This window comes from Eurypyga helias, unplaced genomic scaffold, assembly GCF_000690775.1.
Source record: "Eurypyga helias isolate BGI_N326 unplaced genomic scaffold, ASM69077v1 scaffold30471, whole genome shotgun sequence".
NCBI lineage: Eukaryota > Metazoa > Chordata > Aves > Eurypygiformes > Eurypygidae > Eurypyga > Eurypyga helias.
In genome coordinates this window covers 34,065-42,580 of record NW_010233270.1, presented here as the reverse complement: position 1 = coordinate 42,580, position 8,516 = coordinate 34,065, and positions in this window count along the sequence as shown.

The following is an 8,516-nucleotide window of genomic DNA, read 5'->3' as shown; positions in this document are numbered from 1 at the left end:
GAGTCCCATAGTGTGAAATCTGGATAGTACGGTACAAATGTACTGTCAGGAATTGTCCCATGATGAGGATGGAAAGAAATGAAGGAGTTTCCTCCCCTCTTCTTTGAAGGTGCCTTGCACCATCTTGTCCTCCCCAGTGGTACCAGAGGATTGCTTGTTCTTAGCAGCTCTCTGATAAAGCTGAGTGAAAAGTTTTCCTTCCAAAAATACTGAGGTGACTTGGAAAGAAGTCTCTAGGTGAGCAACACATTGATAATACTTTCATTATGTGTTTCCAGGCTGAGCTTGAACACTTGTGACTTTAGCCTCTCCACGTACACTGCATTTAGGTGAAATGGTCTTTCTCCCCAAATTCTTTTCAGAGACTTGACCGTTTTGCTCACTAATGGGAAAAAGTCACTAGAAATGCTACCAGCCACACGGTAGCTCAGCATTTCTCCCAGCGATACAGATTTGCTGAGGCTACTGGAAATGAGCAACTCGATTGGGAAATGCAGGGAACGTATTAGTGTGTGGCTGGGCAGCAGCGTAGCAAATCTTGCCAAAATCTCCCTGGCTGCCTGGGCTTTTCCTCTGTGTTTTCTGTCCTTTGATCTTCATTAACCTTTTATAACTCTGTCTGATTACTGCAGCTTTCCCGTCATTTCCTACCAAAATGTCACTCTCATAGCTTTGTTAGGGGCAGCCAGTATCGACACTGGCCATTGCAGGGTTGTTAACACCTAAGAGAGCGATTGAGATGGGATGGAGCTGTCTGCCAGCGATGCTGACTGTCCCGCTGCCACCGAGGTTGCAAGGAACTCACGTTAGAGGGGAGTGGGAGCACGTTAACAGCCATCACTGTATGAAACGCGCCTCGGTGGGTCTCCCAGATTGCTGATAACGTTGTGAGAAATTCAACAGCTTCTGAAACTCATTGAACCACTGTGTAAGTTACCAGCTTTGCTCTTTTGCAACCGATTTTTAGGGCCAAGTTTAAAATAACAATAATAAAAACAAAACCTCGAAAAATGTTCCAGTTTAAGAGTTTGGAAAAGATGCTTGTCAGCTGCTGCAGCCCTTGTGAGCCTGGGTGTGGCTTTTTTGGGTATAACTCAGAAATTTCCATTGTCTAGCAGCTAGCTAGAGCATTAAATTGTCACGGATCACATCTTTCTCATCACAAGTGCACAAACCTGGAAGATTAATTATACTCCCTTTTGTAAAATGCAGTATCCCAAGTGATTAGGGGAGAAATGAATCAAGAATATGAATTTAAGTACCTAAAAGTAACACAGCCATAGCTTGACTTGAAAGGAAACAGCTGCCAAGAAAAACAGTGAGGCAAAAATGTGGAGCAGCGTCTCTGAGGCTGGGGGAGGGAAGAGGACTCGGGATGCTCCCAGAAGAGTGTTTAGATTGACCTGAGGCCCTGACACCTTCAGATGGGGTTTCATCAGCGCTCTCATACTGAGCTGAGTGAAACTCACGTGGAGTTTCTCTAAGGGACAGGCTGGTTAAACTGCGGGTTTTGCAGTAGATGGTATTTTCTCTTTCAGTTAGGACTCAAAAAATTCCCGCATGCTGGGGATTGCAGCTTTACAGCTAAGGGTCAGTCAGGCTTTGCTGGTGTTAAAGGCAAAAGAGGGTATCAGTGTGTTACATCCAGGCATTTATGCAGCATATTTTGTCTCCTGCTCTCCCTGCAACACAACTTCTTCCATGCTTTTGTTCGTTCCTTGCATTTTAAGGGCACTGTGAGGAGAGATGCCATGAGAGATGGGAGCATGGACCTTCCCACGGACGGTGCCGGTGCATCAGTGCGAACTGCTGGCAGGGCACGTTTGCGCAGTGGGTGCAGCCGCAGCGGGGCCGATGCGCGTTCCTGTCTGCAGCCACAGTGGTGACCTCCAGCACAGGAGCTGCAGCTGCGTGGGTGGAAAACGTGCTTTGCTTGGGGTTGGTGAGTCATGGTGCAAGGTGCTGCCGTGTGCAGCGGCCACGCTCCACGTTGGAGGGGGAGCACTGAGTGAGGACCACAACGAATGATGAAACAAGGCCATATTCAGACTGGTTGCATCTTCAGGCTGACACTGGAGCGTGTGGTTTTGTTCCAGTATGTGCTCAGTCTGTTTTTATAACTGTGTCTCTGACCTCCTGCAAAGAAAATCTTTGAAAGAGCATTAAAAATGGAAAAATGCTGCAAAACATCATCTTACAAATGTGTATCAGCCCAGAGGTAGGAATGGGATGCCGGGGCTGTTAACAGCAGACAAGTCGTGCTGCAGAGTAGTCTCATAGTGCCTGGCCCCAGCACCCTTGCTGAGACCTGCCCTATTTTCTTGCTACCACCAATAAACCAACAAACGAGCCACATCGCTCCTTCCACACCCTGACCAGCTCTGCTTAGTGCATTATGGCCAACCACTGGATCCTTGTTTTTTCCTGAACAGACTGCCACTGTCTGTCTAGAAAAGAGATGCAAATGCAGCAGAGCCCAAGTGGGAGACGTAACTGTCTCCAGATGTGCACTGGGAGCAGGATGGAAATGAGCTGTTCTGTCTGTCTGCTGGGGATGGGAAAGTGCCTGGGCTTAAACTGCAGTGAGAGGACATCTAAGTCCAGGAAAAGCTTTGAAGGATGAAAAGGAGAGAGTCGCAGAAGCAGTTGCCCAGGAAGACTGGAATTTCAGCCAATGGATATTTTTAGCACTGGGTTGGGCAATAAGCTGTAATTTGACCCTGCCTTGGGGGATGAACTAGTAGACCACTCGAGGTCCCTTATGACCCCATTTGCTGTATTGTATTTATTTACTTGTGTTTATATAGCATTTAATGTCTTGTTTTTTGAGCTTGTGGGTTTCTGTGCATATAAGCAAGGGGCAGGGAGTTCACTGTGTGACCGGCCATATTTCGGGGTCCTTATCAGTAACTCTATGCAGATAAGGGAGTTATAAAACTCTCAGAGAAGAGAAAGATTTCAAATGTGTTTCCATGAAAAACAATGAGCGGGGAGAAGGGCCTGTGGAAATCTCACATTCCCTTGCCTCCCCTCTCCCATCCTTATTTTCCCAGGGCTTGTCTCACCCCAGCTCCAGGACTGGTGGGACCCCGCTGAGAGCTGATACAACTCCGGAGGATGGGAGAACACCAACCCAACAAGAGCCCAGGCACTTGTCCCCAGTGAATGAACTGAGGTGGCTTGGGGAAGAGTCTGGTGAACATCAAACCTGGGGGAGTGAGGAGTGGGGTGGCTAGCTGGAAACTGGGGGAATTGTGGCAGGCTCCCTAAAGCTTTCCTTGGCAAACCTCAGCGGCAAAAATGACTTGCCCAAGAGCACAGAAAATTGTGATGTGACAGAGCTTTTAACTATGCATTTTTCTTTCTGAGATGCATTTTAGGAGGAAGTTATGTCAGGAAACAGCATTGTCTGTTGTCTTTGGCTATTTCTACACCAGAAAGTCTATTGCAATTATTCTGTGCGGGTATTTGGACAGTTTGTGTGAGCAGCCAGGGCGAGCTGTGCTCCTCTGTGAGGCTGCACAACTCATCCCAGCAGTGTCTGCTGCCAGCTCTGCACAGAGGTGCTGGCAGAGCTCTTGCGAAGCACTTTGGGATGGAAATCACGATCTATAATTGTAACACATCAGTTCTTAAACAGAGAGAACAAAAAAAGAGAAGAGAAGAAAGAAACCTTTCTCTTCCTCCTGGGAGGGGCTCTTATCTGATTCCTGAAGATTGTTTTAGTGTCTGTGCTATTTTTGTAGCTGGAAGTGCAGTCTGCAAATGAGCAAGCAATGCTGAGAACCTCCGAGAAATTCGTTATGAAAGTAGGAGGCCAAAAGTTGAGCAGGGATGCGGAAAGGAAACAACCACATGCTTTGCAGCCTCCGAATTTGATCTCCCCCTCTGCAGTCCGACCAGCCGTATGGCTCCTGAGCTCGGAGACAGCTGGGCTGGAGCAAACAGCCTTGACACAGAGATCTGCTAGGCAGGATAAGGTTACTTGAGCATCTTTGCCCCATTGCTGTCTAAGATGTCACATTTGGGGTCCACTATCGATTTCTAGGGCTAGGGATCTTTATGGCCACCAACCTGTAGATCAGGATTAACTCCTGACCTTTTGAGAAATGACAGTGCTGAGCTAGAGACTTCATCTTTTCACTACTTCTCTGCTCCTTCTTTCCAGGTTGGCCATCTGTATGCAGCTGCCCACTGCTTCCCTGAAATGTCAGAGGGGAATAACTCAGAGAAATGGGCCCCTCTTTGCTGCTCTTCCAAACTGGTAAGGGATGCTGCGATAAATGTGGGATACCAGGTTGTTTCACTCCTGCTCACTCAGAATAAAGGCTGAGAGCTGCCAATTTGGTTTTTTTTTCACACAGCATCTGACAATCATGTGTTTGAAAATCTTGCAGAAGGTGGGTTTTTTCTCCCTCTTTTTCTTTTTTCCTTTTTTTTTTTCCTTGTAATGCACAATCCAAAGCAATGATCTCTTGATGTGTAGCTCTGACAGGTGCCCATCTGGTCCCCTGGAAGCCCGTCTTTCACGCCTCTCCTCCTCTAGCATGTGAGATGGGATGAAGCAGTGTCGGGCTGTGCTCGTGGCACAGTGGAGCAGTTTTGCTGGGTGTCTGCAGCTGAACGGGACGCGGGATGCAAGATTGCATCGCTCCCCAGACGGTTGTCATGCAACCAGCCTGCTCAACCTTGCTGGTGTTGGAAACGTTGCTGTCTGCCTTGCCTGCGCACGCAGGGAAGGGGGAGAAGAAAAATGACACTGCCGCAAAGGCAAGCATGTGTTTGTCATGCACGTGCGTTCTGTGGCCCTGTCTTTGTTGGGAACAGCTTGTCCACTGCCAGCAGGGAAAAGGTTAAATTTTGATAGCGTTTCTATTAAGCCAGGAAAAGTTTGACCTCTGCCTGTTCTTTACTTCTAACTGAATTCGGGAGATTATGACAAAGACTGTGTAGGCGTGTTCCCAGTATTTAGTTTCCAAAAGATGGAAATACCATCTTCTCCGACCTTCAGTGGGTTTAGCAGCAGGAGCTGGAGCGCTGTGTTCTTGGCTCAGGGGCCAACGTACAGCCCCCAGCTCCCGCATCCTGGTTGCCCTCCTCGCTCCCTCCTTGCCCCACTGCCGATGGAAGGGCAGGTTTGCTGTAATCACGGCAGCATGGAAGCCGGGGCAGGAGGCAAGTCTTGCTGCATCTTGCTCTCCTGCTGCAAGTGTTTTATGACATTTTGGGGGTCATGGAGAAGCCAAAGGGTGCGCAACCACTTTCCCTCCCTCTTTCTCTCTGTGTATATATAAATACGTTCAAATGCTGCTACTGCTGACTTCTGAATGTGTTAATATTTGTTTAGCTCTGGATTCATCCCACCCTAACTTTGCCTGAGGTCCCTGACTCCGGAGCACAGGCATCCTCGGGCTCCCTCTGTTGTCGATGGAGCAAAGCACCTGCAGAAGGTGATCCAGCGCTTAGGTGAGCAGTTGGGTTAACTTGCTTCTGGTTGGGTTAACTTGCTTCTGGCTGAGCCTGTGCCAGCAAAGCACATGCAGGCAGCTGGAGAGGGTTTGGATCTATGTGTCCTGTGTGGCTGGGAGCCTTGGCTGTGGCAAGAGCTGCACAGAGACAGGGCAGGAAAGTGGACCTGCCCGAGGGAGCTTGTGATCTGATGGTGCATCTACCCAAAAAGGTGCAAAACCAGGAGCATCAGGCCAGGTTAGGGTAGTGGCAGAGGAGCTCATGCTTGTCTGGATCAGCTGGAGAAGACAGAGGTCTTGAAAGCACCTGCCTCTTATTCCCCGTGCACACAAATCCTGTGATACCCCCTTGACCTTGGCTCCACGGCAAATGAGAGTTGGAAGACGGGCAGTGAGATGCCTTGGGAGGTGGCTCTGGGGTGACACCTCTGCAGCGAGAATCTGTCAGAGCTGGTGATGGGCTCATCTTGCAGCCGCTCAGGGAAGGGAACTGGCATCTTGAGAGTGGGGAGAAATGAAACAGTGAGGAGAGATGAGAGATAGGGCAGGGCACACCTTGAGATGAAAGACGTGTGGTTTGTGTTTGAGGAGTAGTGACGTTCCTTGGAAAGGAGGATTTATTTCTTCATTAACTTGGTGCCTGAACAAGTTTATCTTGAAGCACTGAACAAGTGTCATTAATGTTTCCTTTGAGCAAACAAGGCTCTTTGATAATGCCTACCCTCTTCTGACCTTTATTTTAATTTTGAATGCTAGTAATTAACACTGATCATTCATTCAACCGCTAAACTGGTTGTTCCTGCTAAATGCAAAGCAAATGCTTTGTGGTCAGGAGCAAAATGGGGGCAGGCTTCTGTAGGGGAACTCCAAGGTTGCGGGACACCCTACGCAAACCAGGGACTTTTGTTCAAACAGGGGAATTTTGTCTCTGGTGCTTGGGGAGTAGCTGGGAGTAACACGTCCCATAGGAGAGGAGAGGACGCTCAGCAGCCAGCCTGCGGAAGCTCCAGAGAAGACCTGCCCACCAGCCCCACCAAAACTCCTCAGACCTGTGCTTGGAGGTTGCCTTCACCCAAGATGTCCCAAATACAGGCAGAGAGGGGGGCTCAGTGCCCGAGGGGCTCTGTGGCCAGAAAAGCTGTGCTGGGTTTTGGGGAGGAGGAAGGAGTTTTATCAAGGGGATTCAGGGGGCCAGGGTTTCCTTTCTCTGCACAAGCCCTGCTCTGGTATTTTATCACTTGGAGAACTAGTGGTGAGTGAGATCTCTGGATGCGAGCAGAGCTCCCTGGTGCTCCCAAAATGGGGCTGCTGGTGTTGTGAAGGAGGAACTGGGCATTTGCCCACATTTTCTGCACAGGCTTAAGGGACAAAACAGGATTCTGGACTCCAGCTTGAAACCCTCCCTGTTTGATATGAGTAACCACTGTGGCAAGGCAGACTGTGGCAAGGGAAGAGAGGCCAGGGGCCTGGAGGTCAAATTTTTCTTTTGGATACAGCAGTGCATTCCTTGGTGCATCACAGCCGATGGGATCAGTTGGGAGGAATCTGCAGGTAGGGCTGAAGCCCCGCTGTAGGCCTCTTATGGGACTGGGGACAACTCCACCATGGCTTTAGTTTCCCCTCTGAGGAATGGGGCTACCGGACTTCACTGCAGAGAGTCCTGGACTTCCACCACCAAAGTGCTTTTTATCTCATGTCTCAGGGAGCCGTGTGGGCTTGCCCCAGCCCTCCACGGTGCGTGCGTGCCCACAGCTTGGGCAAAATGCTTAGCAGTTTTATCAGCCCATAAAGAAGAAGCAAATGTGACTGAAAAATCTGAGTGGCATTGGCAGCACCATTGAATGATGGGACCTGTCTATTTTGGTCTAATAATGACTGCACTATCTAGCCGTCTGCCATCATTGTGGTCCCAGGATAGTTCTAGCACAGGCAAGGAAAGATAAAGCATCTACTGGCAATGAATGTCAAGCCTGTAACTGCTTCCAAAGCAGCTCAGCAGATACAAATATGACTTCCTAGTTTCCATACACCAACAGCTCGGTGCAGCTAAACAAAAACTCTTTTCTAGCCAACATAAGAGTTTTTAGCACCCATGGAGCAATCCATTTTGCAGAACCCCATGTCTGCAAAACTCAGCCTGCCTTTTGCCACGCCACCTCAGCCTCTGAGTCTGATTTTAAGCAATAGAGTTAAAGCAGAATCATTTAAACGTTTCATTCAAGAGCTCCACCACATCAGAGCAAATGAATCACGTACATTCCTTTATCTGATGGTGTGTTTGTGTAAAAGGAATGAAATGCAGTGAGGAAGTTGCTGTTGCAGGGAATTTGTGTTTACATAAATCTCCAGCCCACAGTTGGTTTTTTTTTTTTTTCTGTGCCATTCCCTGTATGTAAAATCCTCATTGGGAGCTATTTAAAAACCATCAGCATTCAAATAGTTTACAAACTGGAGCTGGGAAGAGGTAGGAAATGTATGGTTGCAAAGGGATGCAGTGGTTAGGGAGCTGGTCTTATGGCTCTGCAAGAGATTTTCCATAATAATTTTGGTTTTGTTTTTAATGCAGAAAGGAGGGTGTATGGTAAATATTCATGAAGGTACCCATACCTAAGGGCATCACATATAAGCTCTGCTTCTTGCAAGAATTAATTCATTTATTATGAATCAAGAAAATGCTGCTGGCCTTGAACTGTGCAGGGGGGCCAAAGCTCCTGCTCCCAGGGTCATTCCAGTCCTCACTCATGCTGCAACCAGGGGCAGAAGCCATCTGCAAAGCTGTGGCCATAAAGGCTCGTGGTAAGCACTGGGGTCTGGTGTCTGACCACAAAGGGACTTGTGTGCAGTGGCAACGGTAGGAATCCAGACCCCCCAGTGTGGTCTCACTCCTGCACTGCAGGAAAGTTTCTCTGGGCAGCCCCTTGCCTCCCATCTGATCACTAACCACTACCTAACAACGCTTTTCCTCCTAACGAACACAACATCAGCAGAAAGCCTCCAGCCCTTGGGCCTGCCTCCTTCATGGGTGAGGCCGGCAGTGTGGCTACAGCA